The sequence below is a fragment of the Tupaia chinensis genome, unplaced genomic scaffold (genome assembly GCF_000334495.1).
Source record: "Tupaia chinensis unplaced genomic scaffold, TupChi_1.0 Scaffold000318_1, whole genome shotgun sequence".
Lineage (NCBI taxonomy): Eukaryota > Metazoa > Chordata > Mammalia > Scandentia > Tupaiidae > Tupaia > Tupaia belangeri.
Window position 1 is genome coordinate 3,953,204 of NW_006159811.1, and position 16,968 is coordinate 3,970,171.

Genomic DNA, 16,968 nt, shown 5'->3' on the forward strand with positions numbered 1-16,968 from the left:
AAGTACAATTTTCAAATGAAGACAATTCAGGAAAAAAAAAAAAAAAGAAAAAGAAACATAACAAGAGAAAAAGTCCTGCTGATATTTTTGAATCATTGGGTTCAGCCAAACTTTTAGCTAATTTTCTACTGAATATTTTAGTCATGTGAGCCAGTAATTTTTTAGTTTTATGCCTTATGCATGGTGGTACTTCTGTAACTCATATCCCAAAGCATCTTAACTAATTCAGTAGTTTTCACCAAATGAGATATAGTTCATATTGGGAAAATGAGTGTGGTAACTCAAGTTAGGACACAGTACGTGAACAGCAAAAAAAGATCACAATAGTATAATCAAGGAGAACATGAAAATTAAAGGGTAGATTGAAGGAAAGAATCCCATAAGGAAACTTGGGAAAGATCAACTAAAAAGCCTTGGTGACCCAGGTGGTATGATAGAAGACGGTCACAATGGAATGTCATAGAGAAGAGGTGAGGTCACCTTAAATAGGACAAGAGGTAGCAAGGTGTCTGTCTGAGTATGCAGAAGGTCATACATGACTTCAATAAGAGTTTCAGTGAAATGGTGGGTGTAAGACAGAATGAGCTGGTGAAAAAAGGTAGTGAACTAAATTTATCTTTCAGGAATATTATCTTGAAAGGGAAAGTGGGAGATTAAACTTTATCTACATGGTAATAAAAGTTAGAAAGAGGTTTTCTTTTTAAGCTGGAAGAGGTAGCATCTGCATATGTGCCGAGGAAAAACAGTTTTCTCTGGTTCCTTATGGTTTAAATATGGTACTTTTTACTGAGGCAAAAGACTTGTGGAGACTGAACCAACATAAAATGTCACATAGATAAGAACAATTGACAAGGGGCCAGCAGGTGGTGTGGTGGTGAAGGGTGCTGGACTCCCACATGGCCAACCACGGTGAGAGTGCTGGACAAGGTGGCTTGCTCACTCACTCTCTCTCTCTCTCTCTCCCAACCTCCCTCTCTGGTCAAATTAAAATGAATGAATGAATGAATGAAGTTAAATAAAATAATTATTAAATAAAGAAAGAACAGTTGACAAATGTGAATCAGAAGCCTATTGGTATTTTATTCCCTTATGTAAGTCCGTGGGTTTTCTGTATATTGATGCTTCAATTTGCTTTAATACTAAAAAGTAGAAAATCTAGGTGTTTTTTTTTTTTTTTTTTTTTTTTTTTTTACAAAAACATGTATTTGAAGACATAAAAGGTGTAATTTATGTCCTTCATCTATAACATAACACATACAGGATCTGATGGAAGTGTTTTTTAAAATAATATAGTTTATACTAAGCCACTGTGGTACACACTGCTAAGATGTTGTTATTTAGATGCTGAGGCCACATGGGAGTTCAGGGTTCCATTACCAGCTCAATCCAAAGAGGCTGGGTATGGTGGTAGGTGCCTATGGTCCTAGCTTACTGGGAGGCTGGGGCAGGAGGATCACAATGTGGCACGCCCCTGTCAAATATCTCTTTCGCTGTCATTAAAAATAGAGGAATAAAAAAGAAATACAGTCTGTTTAAAAACTATGCTAAGTAACGCAACAGAACTGTTTCCAATAAAAGGTTATCATTCTCCATTTTATGATAACTGTGTAATATAGAGTTAAGATAATTTGATTCACTTTGACAAACTAAGGTCAAAGCATTACATTAGTGAGTGATAGTTGTACTTATTTGATGTTATTTTTCTTAACATTTTTATTACAATGTGTAAGTAACATCTATTGAGCTACCTAGGATATGAATTTGTCAATTTCATTTTTTTTCAAAGGAGATGGCTACAACATATGGAAATAGTTGAAAATAAACCACATCACTTGTGAAGAAAGGCATACTAGTTTTCAATAACTGGGCTATTATACACTGAAGTTTAAAAAAACTAAAAATCTTGTGTTAAATACTAATGTTCTAATAGTCTTTTCTGATTCTTCTAGCCTAAAAACAAAATCTAAAGTAGTGTGAGTTAGTGGAGATCATAATGACAGATTCCAGGAGATTAAAATGTCTATTTGCATACAGTCTGTAGATACCTGATTAGAAAGTGCTCAAAGATAAGCACCTTCCTCTTCAGCCTGCACTTGAGTATTTGGCTTGGGTGCACACAGTCATAAAAGGGAATGTGTCATGAAAAGAAATGGAAACAAACAAATCACAATACCAAAAGGAAGAGGGAAAAAAATACCACAAACCACACTTTCACAGTCCTCTATTTATACTAGCACATTCTGGGAAAATCACTCAAAAACCTGTTACTAATCATTTAAACCTTAGGCTGTCGACATTTTTCTGCTTTGCTAGCCAAATAGTCATGTGCAGCAGCCAGAGGGTTAAAGAGCCAGATTTCCTGTCCCATACTGTAGCTTTGTGTGAGCAATATGGAGGACCTCATCATCGCTGCAGAGGCTCCTGTTGAACACGAAGGGGTCTATCCAGGCAAAAATATGTGCAGCCTTCTGGGCCAGATTTGCTCCGGAAGGGCTTCTAAGTTGGCTATGCAGTGAACTAAGCTGTCCAGACCTGCTGTTCCAAAAAGGCCAAGATTCTCTCTCTGCGCATCTAGTCCTACAGCCAGCAGACCATATGAAGCCTGCTTTGCCTGGGTCCAGACACTCTACAGAACTATGAAAAGGTCTTTGTGTTGTTTTAGGAAATACAATATATGATCTAATATAAACTAACTTACCTGACTTTTGGAAGACCAAAGGCAAACATGTTAATATTTGTACTAATATAAAATAAGTGAAACAGAATATAGAACTAGATAGTTTCTGGGATTTAGACTGTGTAAGACAATGGAATTTCTGTGTCTTGATTAAAAACAATTTACCATAATTCAACTATACAACAGATTTAGTGGCCTAGTGTAGTACATTATTTGTAATATTTTAATGAAAATTCTATGATATGATGATTGTATGTATCTACTGTATTAAATTTCCCTAATAACTATGTCAGGGGGTTCAATGCTAAGGGAATGGAAAACCAACCCTCTCAAGACCCATTGTAACTGTACAATGTGACCTAGAGTGTAAAATTCTAGATTTAAATTATCTCCAGGGTCTGTGCATTTGATCATTCTCATCCATGCTTGATTAACAAATGAGAACAAAAATAATGAAAACAGGCAATATTGTGTGGTCAATAATTAGTACTTTTCACTTGGTAAAAAATTAAAGTTTAAATTCAATTTGATAAGAATTCTGCCTACATTACCTCTTAGAAAGTTTCCCATTGACAGTCTAGACTTTGAAAATCTTGTCTCTGCTGGAATAAGAAATGACAGAAACCTATAAAAACAAACAAGAAAAGTGCAAGGCCTGGTCCACACACAGGCGATGGCTTGTGCTAGTACTCACTGTGATGCAGTCATCGTGAATGGGGACTTGAAGGTAAGGTTTGCCATTGAAAACAAAAACAGTGTAACATTAGATTTATCTTTGCCATCTGAACATCATACCTGCTTGTTCAGAAATTTGACTGAACTCGATGGATTTGTGCTTTATAGCCAAAACTCAGTGATCTAGAGGGGGTGAAGTTTGACTCAGGATTAACATAAGCCACTGTGGGTCCTCAGAGTCAGACTCCAAAACTTAGATTCCATCATGCCCTTAATTATCAAATGTGTTTCCTGTGAAGAAAGGAGTACTGTTTAAAATGTTTGATAATCTGACAAGGCCATAAGGCTTAATGGAATCAATGATTACACACAGATGGACGATTAACTCTCGAGGTTTAACGTTAAAAAAAAAAAAAAGTAACTGTGCTGGATTGCTACTTAATGGAATTACACTGCCCATATGGAAAAGAACTATACCCTAAATATACCCAGAATGATGGAACAGGTGGCAGATTCTGGGCAAGATTGCTTGGAATGCACAAAAGCATTCTGAACTTGTAACTGCCAGAAAAGATTCCTAGAGTAAAAAATTTAAAAGGAATCATTGAAACTGTGTTAACTTTTCTACATTTTGGAAATATGAATTGCAAAAATAATTGGAAAACTGAGACCAAAAGTACTTTTTTTTCCAAGTAGGTATTTTTTTTATACTGTCTTCTGGAAACCTGAGCACTATGTCTATCTGTGACTAATATGATGTTATGATGCCTAAGTTATTATTTAGCTCCAACTCAGGAACCGTATCTGTCTTACTCACAGTTACACCTTTCAAAAGATATAACTGGGAAAGGAAATTAAAACTATTGCTAAAGTAAGGATTAGACATAATTTTTGGATTTACTGTTCTTTAATAACGTTTTATGTTCTCACTTCCAAGGATAAACAAGAGCTGCATATGTGAAAATGGTGGCAGGATATAAACACTAGTAAGCATTTACATATAAATAAGTAAATGAGAAAGTAATATAATTCCAATTTAAAAACTACAGCTGATATAAGGTAATTTGTGCTTTTTGCTTCAATTCAGTGGAGTTTTTATCTTAAGTATTAAATGGCCTTTCAAATCAGAGACTCTGTCTTCCATGGACACAGACAGGTATAGGGAGAGAATCTGGATCTAATCATCATCATCTAATCAGAATCTGAGTCTAGTCTTAATACATTATAGGAAGTATAACATGTAATACATGCCAAGACCCGCTTGCTTTATAAATATCATTTAATTTAATTATTAGTATAATCTGCACAGGTGACTATGTGGGATTCAGATGCCATAACTACCATGCCGCCAGCTGGCCCCTCTTTCCATTATTAATACTTTATTTTCTACAAGTAGTTGTAAAACTTGTTCTTTTATATGTTTTGGGCATCCATTTCTCTCTTCAGATATTTATAATCATGTCATGGGAATTGTGAAACAAATTAAAGATGAAATTTATGAGCCAGCTGTTGTGGTACAGTGGTACTATAACACTCTGCAATGCTGAGGCCATGAAGGAAAGTCCCAGGTTCACAGCCTATAGTCTCCCTGTGCGGCGTGGGCACATACCCACCCTGGATCCCGCTGGACTAAATGTGCCTCCTTCTCTTCCCCTCCTCAGCCCCTGTCTCTGATGAAGAAATAAATTAATAAACTTGTTTTTAAAGAGGTTTTTGCCATAGGGCGCGTGTGCTTGCCAGACAGACAGAGAGAGACAGAGAGACAGAAAGCGAGAAATCACTCCCCCAGGGGGGATGGCAACACCACAATCCTTTCTCCTCCATTCTCCTCTCGGAATCTTGGGCACGCATGCACACGCACCCGGCGTGAGTCTCAAGCCACCGGGTCCCCCCAATTAATAAACATTTTTAAAAAGTGATATTTGTGAAATTGCTTGCAAAAGTAAGAACAGTACTTTCTTAAGATACTATATGATTTCTTTTTTTATGGTATCCCATATTACACAAGTATTAATTGGCCCTTCTAACTAATAAATTCAGCTAATTCCTACCCAAATAGATTATAAAATATTTGAGGGCAAAGGGACTACCTTACTATGGCCAAAAAGAATGTTGGCTTTGGTAGGAGTATACAAAAGAGTGTACAAGAGAGTATACAGTTACTAGAGTAGAATGGAGGGTAATGAAATATAAATATGTTAGGTAAAAAAAATTTTTTTCTTTTGAAGTAGTATTAAAGCATAGCATTCTTTGTTGTTACAGGGCTATTTCCCATAAAGTACAGAATATCTGTATCAAAGGAAACTAAATTTTTATTTACTCAAACAACTATCAGTCTTATTCTATGCCTACCTAGAATCATTAAATTAATTAATATCAATTATGATCTTACTTTTTAAAATTATTATAGCTTCCTAATCTATATAAGGTTCTCCCATGCTTCAACAGACAGTCTACCACTTCAATGGTGTGAAGTGAGAAGAATATTTTGAAGGTCAGGTGGTGGTGTGTAGAAGGTGGTTGGATCTCACATGGCTGACTGTGCAGTTTAAGTCCTGGACCCAGCAACTTGAAAGACACTCTGGGCACATATGTGTGTATCCCCAAAACTCCAAAATGAAAATGGAGGAGAAGGGATTGTGGCATGGCAATCCCCCTGGGGGGCGCTTTCTTACTTTTCCTCTCTCTCACTCTTTCTCTCTTGGTATCTCAAGCAAGCAGATGTACTTTATAGCTAAATTTAAAAAAAAAAAGGAGAAGAATAATATACTGATGGAGACTAGTGTTAAATTATAGGTCATTGTCCTTTTAGTGACTGATAGTTGTAATAAGTATCTAAAACACTAATACCTTAAATATTTAATATTTAATCAAATTGAATGTACTTTATTAAGTGTCGTATTTGTGCATTTTAAGAAAGTTTGTTTTATTAATTCATTTTAACACAGTATACTTTTTGCCAGATAGATATTCAGTCTGGTGACTGAAATGAAATTTTAAAAACTGATCCTGTCATAGAGTAACTGTTCCAAGAATGGGGATTACATTAGACCACTGTTGTATAATATTTATGAAAGGTCAATTAGTAAGGAAAAATCTTAAGGTAGCCTGTGAGATAGATGTCACCTCAAGACTCATGCCACGAGTAAATAGGTAGGCAGAGAAATTTCAGTTGCCTAGACAGGAAATGGCCTAGGAAAAATGAAATAATGTATGTTCCTTTGGGACTGATAGCCGGCTCTTTATTTAAAGACATAGTATTAATCTTGAGCATCCCAACACTTTTTGTCATTCTGTAAAGCATATCTGTTGTCCCTGTGGAACTAACCAGGGTCCTGAAAGTTATCCTAGTCACTTCTTCATCAGTTTGTTCTTTTTCTTTCTTTCTTATTTTAAAATTTATTCATTTTAAAATTTATTTACATTTAATCATATGCATTTACAGTATACATTTCTTTTTCCAACACAAATACCATGCATGTCAGTCAAGACAAATATATTACTATATACATTATCATCAGCAAATAGCTTCTCATTTTTTTGTCAATTAAGCATCCTCTTACCAGTTTTTTCCTTCCCCCTTTCCCTGTTTTCCTAAAGGCTAAATGATGGTGGAAGAGTGGTGATGGTCTGCAAAACCAGTAAAGTAAAAGTGGTTGCTTCCAGTTCATGTAGAAGTATTATTAAAGAAGAGGCTCTAAACAATACATGAGAGTCTTCACAGAAATAGCGGGTCAGGTAGAATGAACAGGAAGTCCAACCTCCCTAGCATCTTTAGAGTACTTTACATTATCAGACATGGAATTCTTACCAGAGCAGAAGGAAGCACATTTGTACTATCACAGCCACTCAGAACTCAACATAGCAAATTCTGCATGTACTTAGGGAGGACGGGAGTAGGGGGTGGGGGAGGCAAGAGTTTAAACTTATTGGCTATTAAGGGTTTTGAACCAATTCTCTTATGGAAGTTTATACCATAACCTACAAAATGCAACAATAAGATGAATACAGACATAAAGTATCAGACATTTTCTGTGCAGAATAAGGCTTTCCAAGTAGACAGTATAACTGCTTCAAACCACAATCATGAATGCAACTTTGTCTTGCTGTTACTTTCCTTGTAAGACAGCAAAGGTAGACCAAAGCAGAACACATGATTAAGTTGTGAAGCCATATAATTGTCAGTACTTGCTTTAACCCCATCCTTCCCCTGAATGCTTTCTATCTCTTTTTAAATACGTATTTGTTTATTTTATTACATTTGTTATTATAATTATTATTGTTGTTGTTATTTTAATTCAACCAGAGAGAGAGATTGAGAAAGCAAGAAAGCAAGCCTCCAGGTCTGGGACTTGAACCATGATCAGCCATGTGGGAATCCAGTGCCCTTAACCACCACGCTACCTGCTGGCCCCAACCCCTGAATGTTTTCTTGCACTGTATGATTTTCTGCCTTCTCACATCCCCACCTTCTATTATCCTCCCTTACTCTAACAACACCACTGCAACTATGCATTACTAATCTCTATGCTTTGGTTCTAAATATCCTGAAAGCAGGTATTGAAAATGCATATTGATAATGCGTATGTACATCTATAGTCCCATTGCTCACTCACCATTAAAAAACATGCACGTGCACACATGCAAGATACAGAAAGTAGAAAAAAATAACAATTAGTAACTCCCCAAAGACAAGACTATAAATGTTAAATCCAGAGAAGTTGGCATAACAAGTGTTCTTAAATTTAATTTCCTCTGAAGGTCAGCATCTGTGGCCAAATATGAACATTTCTCTCCAATCAGAAATCTGCAAGAAACTTCTTGTTCAGGTATGCTTAATTACTTTTCCTGTAGATGACTCTAATGTCATTTTAAGTTTCATGGAAGCCAGAGCCCATAAGAAGTCAAGTTTATCTATTTCTTCCCTTAGAAAGACTCTCAACAGGGTGTTGTATTGTGACCCACCTCCAGCCTCAGCCAGCCAGTACCATGAACACGTGCACAGAGCCAGGATGAATGGGCGACTTTGAGAATGAACCTTCCTGGAGGACCTTCCTGTATGGCCTCAGTATTACAGTGCACTGTGTTACTGCTGTACCTCCACAGCTGGTCAATAGCATTTAAACCCATAGCAGTAATCCTTAGATCTTCTCATCATCCAATATGCAATATCTATATATTATTAATTCTACCTCGTTTCATTTAAAAATCTAGATGTTCTCATTGTGTGGCTCTAATGAAATTGGTGTTTCATAATAATCTGCCTGAGTCATTTCTGCAGTACCATTCATTTCTGTCTGAATTATGTGCTCTATAATCATGGGTGACAGTTGGAATATGTTGATACAGGAAAGCAAGGCCAAGTCAAAACTCTATGACCTTTCACCTCTTTAGGGTCCTCTTGTGAGCAAACTAAATATTTTACATATTATGAATATGCATTATTCTTTACAAATTCACTGCCAGAAGTCCTTAGTATTCCTACATCTTCTGGTAACCAGCTACATATAGCTCAGCACAAAAGTACTGTACAGTTTTTTCCTTGTGCCTCTACTGCCCATTATTACATTTCCTGTTGCCATATTATTACAAGAAAGATATTCTACTAATGGTCTGCCAGCAAAAGGTCACCTGACTTTACTACTGAACCTACATTTGGGAATAGAACAGAGTGCTTATTTTCAGGCCCATGACATAGCCAAGAGCAAGAATGGAGAAAGGTCTTGTATATATTTTCAAAACCTCAGTTGAAACTTAAATGCACAATGCAAGATGTGTTCTTTCTTTTTTTTTTTAACTGAAAGTTATTCTGGGTTTATTTTGTCATTTTTTTGGCTTCTTTTTGTTAGTTAAACCATTTATTTGGAGGGTTTTAAATAATTATTTTTTTTCTTTGCCAGCTATTGGTTATTAAATTGTAATCCTCAGCTGGTGATTGCAATAACAGATGTCTCCAACTTGGAGTGAGATCACAAGTTTCATTTTGAATGAATGTACGGAAAATATACCCCATAACAGAGCAAAAGGTATGTGCCTCTGAGGTAGCTGAAGAAGTCTACTCAGGTACGAAAAGAGAGATAGAGTATTAGCATACTTAATCACTTTTATGTTTTAAATAATTTGATTATTAGTTTAGATGCCAAAGAAACAGACCTTGAGAGTTAATAGTTTTATCCTTTTTTTCTCTTGCAATTCATTTCACTTATATAAGAATTCTAGGTAATATTCTTTAATGCCCCTTAAAAATTGTTACTGCAAATTATTTATTAGTAAAGTTGAAACTATCACTTCAGATCTGATTTATTACACATTTTCATGTAACTTACCTTCTGATGTGAAACTATACTTACGTCTGTCTAAGTGAGATATTCTCCAACACTTACTTATTTCATTGAACATTTATGAAGCATATTTTTATGCCATAAAATTTGCTGAAACACAGCATCTGCCTTGTTTTTTTTTAAATGCTATATAGAGAAATAAGAGATATGGAGAAATAAAAATGCAGGTAAAATAGTTATTAAAATAAATGCATAAGTAGGGGCCAGCAAGCGATGCGGTAGTTAGGAAACTAGACTCCCACATGGCCAACTGTGGTTTTAGTCCTAGACTTGGTAGCTTGGTATCTCACGCTCCCTCTCTCTCTCCTCAAACTGAATAATAATAATAATAACAAATAAAAAATAAATAGTCTTAAATAAATAAATAAATGTGTAAGTAAATATATAAACATAAATACAGTAAGGTTATAATATGATGTGAATATTTGGAGAGCATGGAGCTTAGTTTTGAATACTTTTACTTAATTCATTTATCTTGTTATTTAAAAACTATTTACGTGTAAGTTTAGCAATAAAGTTGTTATATATAATTCAGGATCACGTGGCATAATGGTTATGATGCTGGACTTCCAGGAACTCGACCATGATTCAAGTCCTAGACCCAGTGGCTTAAACTCATGCCAGACACGTGTGAGTGCATGCCCCAAAGCCCAAGGGGAGAATGGAGGAGAAGGGATCGAAACAAGGCCATCCCCCTGGGGTTGGGGGCGAGGAGTTATTTCTCACTTTCTGTCTCTCTGGCAGCATATACACCCTATAGCAAAAATCTCTCTCTCTCGCTAACAACAACAAAAAAAGTTGTTATAATTTATACATAATATAGAAACTTCAAGCCAGAAATAATTCTTAAATTCTGTTAAATTCTTAAAAAATATGTATTAGATCGAGTGACCATTAATATCCTATATACCAGTACCATTTTCAGGAACTCACAAAAAAATTTTTCTATCAACAAAATTCTAAAATAATCTAATCATTAGTTTGTCCTTAAGAACTTTAACTTAGTTGACTTAAATGTAAGGGGGGAATACATATCTTATCAGTCATTTATCTTAAAAAAAAAAAACTTGCCAAATTTAAGTTTTTTCCATGCTGCATTTTTTAAGGAATTATTTATTTTATTTTATTTATTATTATTATTTCTTAATTTCACCAGAGAGAAACAGAGACACAGAGAGAGAGAAAGTGAGAAAGCAAGCTGCCAGATTCACAGTCAGCCATGTGGGAATCCAGTGCCTTAACCACTATGCCACCTGCCAGCCCCCATATGATATGTTTTAACTGTCTAATTCCATAAATCTTCTAGTATGCTTGCCTCAAAAAAGAGTTTTGTTCATTAGTTTTTTTCTGTGAACAGCTGTATTTTCTTTTGAACAATCCAAAATGGATACAGGTCTTTTTTTGTCAGATAAAAAGTAAAAATTTGTAGATTTCCCTGTGGACCTCCTCAACATTGTTTTCTATAGAGCTAAAAGGGAGTTCTGTGACAAAGCCAAAAATTCAAAAATGACCAATCACAGGACAAAGTGCAAAGGGAAAAGAAAAGCTGGTCCTCATTTACCCAGGAACATTTCTGGGTTAAAACTTCTTCTCTTCTTCTTCTTCACAAGTCGTATTGCTTAATACTATCTTGCTGAAAATTTCCCTAGTTCTTTATTACTTAATGATGCTCCCATAGCCATTTCAGTATGAACTATCTAAAGAGCTTTTCATAGGTTTATTCTAGATCCACCAAATAATTTCAAGTCCTGTTATAATTTCATCAGCCCTGGACTCTGAAAATGCAAATCAGAAATTGTTTTCAAGGAAAATACATACTATTTTTAGTACCTGTCAGTGTCCAAGATGCTGGACAACTAGAAATAGAGCACTGATTTTTTTTTTTTAATTCAACATTCTTGAACTAGATTCAGTGAATTGTAAAAAACACAAAAGTGAGTAAAACAGGCCTAACTCTCAAAGTTGGGAAAGACTTTAGAATAACAATATGGGATGCATCTTTAAGGGATGGTTTTCAGATTTTATATATATAAATGTGTGTGTGTGTGTGTGTGTGTGTGTGTGTGTGTGTGTGTACATACAGTGATAGATAATTTTGGCAAATGGAGATAGAAGGGCTGACAAGGCAAAGAGAGAATGTCAGTTAGAAAAAGATTTAAGGCCCATCTCATGGCCTGATGGTTAAGGGACCTGGATGCCACATGGCTGACTGAGGGATTTGAATCCTGGCACTGCTGGCTTGGAAAACATGCTGGGTGGGTACGTGTGCATGCCCCAGATCTCAACAGGATAAAGAAATGGAAGAGGAAGGATTGTGGTGGGACCATATTTATTGGGGTGTTTTCTCCCTCTCACTTTTTCTTTTTCTCTCCCCCCCACCACCAGTTGAATGATGCACATAGCCTCTGGTAGAAACAGTAAAATTGTTAAGACATAGATAACGTTAAGGTTTGGTCTTCCAGGGAAGATAGTGAGTGGAGAATATCTCGGGCAGCAGAAATCAAATAAGCAATACAATTAGGAAAGTACAACTGCCTAATAAATATGTACTGAACAAAATAGTCTTAGTGACAGTCATATCTCACTATCTTTTTTATTTGGTGATGATTAGATTTCCTCCATTTAAAGTCAGAATTTTTTCAGTGTTGAGTGTATTTTATCATCTTTTATACTTGATTTCAACAGATACAGTAGTTGTTTTGTATCCCACCAGCTACCAATCAGGGATCATTTTGAAACGAAGTGTTAAGTTGAAAGAAAAATAAAAGAAACCATGAAGCTGTGTTACATCTTAAAGTGCATTAAAATATAAAAACAAAAAATAAGAACACAGTCCAAATGACTCACTTGTTTTTCAGTATTCCACAACTTAGTGACAATAACTGGCAGAATAATAATTTCACATGTCATCCTGGTAGAACATAGGGTTCCCATAAGAATATATCCCTAGCTCTTTCAACATCGCCTTTAAAATGACTTATTTGTTTCTGATTAATTAGGAAGCAGCTTCTTCCTTCTTGGCATTGCATTCGTCCCTCCTGTTCAGCCTATCTGGACAGGGTAGATATGTATGGGCATGCACCAGTTTATGAGAGTCTGGATCAGAACTCAGCAGCTTTGCAACAGTGATAAACCTCACTTCTGGTGACTGTGATTTTTGTGTTCCAAAGTGCCACAAACCACACGGTAAGAAGCCACAAAAAGGAGCAGTAACTAGGTCAGGTTTTTGGCAGTCTTCATGGAGCAGTAGCTCCAGCGCTGGCTTGCCAGTAATTAAAGAGAGTGAGAAGTGTTTGTTTCCTTATCTTTCTTTAGTGGAACAAAAATGCTCAGATCAACTGCTGGGAAGTGGAGAGAAAATATGGAAAGCTCTTTGGAAAAGAGGAGATTAATTGCCAACTATCTAAAGTCTGGTTGTTTATGTCCAGTAATAACAGACCACGAATAACGGTACATACCATGAGTGGAGGAAGAACGTGTGGGGGGAGGGGAGGAGAAGGGGGAAGAAGCTTTCTGCTGAGACAGATGGAGGTGAGTCTTGCTTCTCTGCAATCCTGTCCTAGCACATAGACGGAAGCTATCAACCAAGTCTCCAGAAGAATGCCATTTTCCTAGTACTTTTCACTAAATCATCATTAAGTAGTTGTTAAAGACATTTGCTGTTTTGGAAAAGCAAAGCAATGTGCTAGACTTCACCATATAACTAAACTCCAGGAAAGGCCAAATGTTTGTTGGGAGTGTGATTGGAAGTTCAGCTTAGCACACACCAAGCCTAAGTATCAATGTGATTCATACAGTTTTGCCCTGTACAAAAAATGCTCTCTCTAGTTCTGCATGTACTCTTCCCAATGAGTTCATTGTTCCCAATGATTAAGCAATGAATATGCAAGAAGACAAAAGACTAAGACAGAACTGAAAAACAAACATTTGGGAGAAAGAACTGAGCTAGCTAATTGACATGCTTTGTAAAGTGCCGGAATTATTACCTTTCCGAGCATTAAGAAAAGAAATTATCTTAAAATTTAACACTTCTTTTCCTTTCATCCTAGTAAATCCAGTTGACAAGATTTAGCACTGGGAAGAAGCCCAGAAGGTTTGAAATCCTGTAAGAAAAAAAAAGTATATTTTTAGAATTATGGTAACAGCTGCTAAGAAATGTATTTCTATTTTGTAGTTAGTCTGAGCCTGCCTAACATAAATGTGTGTTAGAAAAAAAGATAACAGAGATAAGGCAAAAGAAGAGAATTACAGCAAAGGGAACACTATCTTTGGTTATTATTAAAGAAAAAAGTGAGTACTAAAGATAGCATTTTATCAAAACAAAACTATAAATTGTACATCTTAGAGCTAGAATTAGATATTTTCTCTCTCCTCCCTTCTCCTTCCCTCCTATTTCTTATCTATTTTTAAATCTTTTCCTAATGGAGTCTTAAGGAATATTAACATAATAATATCGATCTTGTTAAAAATTACCTAATGTCCTCAGATCTGCTTTCATTTGTCAAATATATAATGTATCACAATTTCACATTGAAAATAATTTAAAATATTTAAATAAATATTTTATTTAATAAGCAAATTATTTTGCAAATGACTAAATGAACTTATTTTTTTAAGATGAGATTTTTTTTGTTTCTCAGATTTATTATTAAATATAGGGTAAGAACTAGTAGAAACAAATATGCATTGCAATCTTTTTACATGATCAATATGAGTATAATATTTTTTATTTATTTATTAATATTTAATCACATCTTTATAGTGTACATTACTTTTTCCAGCACAAATACCATGCATGCCAGTCAAGACAAAGATATTACTCTATACCCTATCATCAGCAAATAGCTTCTCATTTTTTTGTCAGTTAAGCATACTTTTACTTGTTTTTTCCTTCCCTTTTCCCCTCCCTCCCTTCCACACTAAACTTTTTTTTTCACATTTTTTTCACTTGCAAAATATCGTAAACTAAAAATATGGACAAAGCTAGTAACGTGTGCACTGTAATTTTCTTCTGAAAAAATTTTTCTCTCTCCATCCCCCCCCCCTTTTACTAAAGAGAAATATGAAATAATTTATCTGCAAAAAAATTAGGTTAATCTCAATTTGGTCTGTTATTTGCACAAAGCCCCAGAAGAATTCAATTTCTGGTGCATGGCAACAGATACTATTATATTATTGAATTTATGCAAATAACTATTCTATCACAAAATAAGAACAGTCACAAATATTTTCCAATTGCAAAGGGGTAAGGAAGGGAGAAAAGTTTATGTTTCAGTTTAAAAAAAATTAACAAATTGCTGAACCTATCAACAACTCACAAGAGAACCAAAATCCTTAAATCCGGAAGACAGAGCATAGAAGAAAATCAGTGATACTTTAGATAAAACTCATAGAATTCTATTTCACTGGTTCAGTCTCAACATGAGTATATTATAGATTTCATTTTGCCTATTATTTTGTTTCTTGAAAAATAACATGTTTCATAAATGGTTATCTAGCAAATATAATATATATTTATGCTATATTTGTAAGTGTTGGGCTTTTGCTCTTGGAATTGGATGGTAGGGTTCACTTTTCCGAACAAAAGCATATAGGTTCTTTTCCATTGGGAGCTTTTCAATCTACTCTCCATCCAGGGTTGGAATCAAAATGTGTGTGGTATAAAATCTGAGACTGCTGTAGACATTCAATGTCTTTATAAATTAATTGCATTAATAATACGCTGTTGTTACGATTAATAACAATTACTAAGTGAATACCTGAAAAGTTCAAGAAATCACAAAAATGCTCTTAGAATAACACATTTTAGTTTTAATTTTGTTTTCCTAGATTTTCTTGTAAATGCTCTATGATTTTCTCTACACATATAAACGCTACTCCCTTTCCTAATAACTTAAATTTATGTGCTTATTCTTGATTTCTTTCTCTTTCATTCTGCCCTTCTGGTTAACTGGTTCTTGTTTTCTCCTTAAATCCCTTCTCTTCCCTGTGAAGTGCTTTAGTGATTTGGGAAGAGATTTCTCAGTGGATCCAGAAAGAGGTTTGTAATCTGTTTAACACACAGTTCACCTTCAGTTCCCACGACGCAACCTATGCCAGATTTCAGAATGCCATCTCTGTCTCTTATTGGCTATCAGGAAGGAAAATTAAATAGTATTGTTTGTATTGGACCATAAAATATGTCCAAGAACCACTTCAGAAAGAAGTATTGTGGTTAATCTGATACCCTGAGAAAAAATTATTAAGGGGAATCTTTCCACTCTTTTATTGCTGAAACCGATCATGTCCTACTTCTCCTTATGTCCACAGCATCTACCGCAAGTACTAACAAAGCAGGAGATAGCCAAATATCTGTTGTGCCAAAGTTAATATAACATTATCATTTCTATTTTGAAATACAAATTGGACATTTTTGAAACTAATATTCCCAGGCTGTACTCTTTAAAATTTCAGAGCATTTTCTCCCTCAATTAGTCACATGTTTTTACAGAGATCATGAAATATAAGAGATAGTCAACTGATAGTTATTGATAGATCTTTGGTTAATAATCAAAATATTACCTGTTGCATATCAAGTATTTTAAATGTCAGGGATTGTTCAAAGTGGTGTATGTATTTAATCTCATTTAATTCTTAAAATAAAAGTATGATGCAGAGAGCATTATTATTACTATTTACAAATGAGAAAACTCAGGCACAGAAAAGGTAAATTACTTGGTCTAGCTGTGGTGGTGCAGACAGTAGTTGGGCTGGTTTGTGTCCAGAGGTTTGCCTAAACACATCAGGCAGCTCTATGGGCATACCCTTGATCCTAGCTGGCTACAGGGCTGGAGAGAGAATTGCAACATCAGAGGACTGCAACATTAGACCCTCTCTCTTTCTTCCTTTCTCTCTCTCTCTCTCTCTTTTTCTTTCTCTTTCTCTCTCGCTCTCATATATGAAGAAAACAAGTAAATACACTCCAAAAAATAAAAAGATAACCTCTTTGCCCAAGGTCACACAGCTATCAAATCAATAAAAGCTAAACAGAAACTGAGCACATTTAAAACTAGATTTGTATACCTTGCATTTATAACCACAAAAAATAGTCTCAAAGTTGATTTAGTTAAACTTTTTTGTTATGTATCATTCTGACTGCCATAATTTTCCTAAGGGGAAAATAAGCAGCTGAATAGTATAGGGAACTCTGGAACATTAAAAAAATAATGATACTCTGCATGCACAGAGTATCTATTTTCAGAGACATTTTATGAATGAGATAGGAAAGGATAGGGA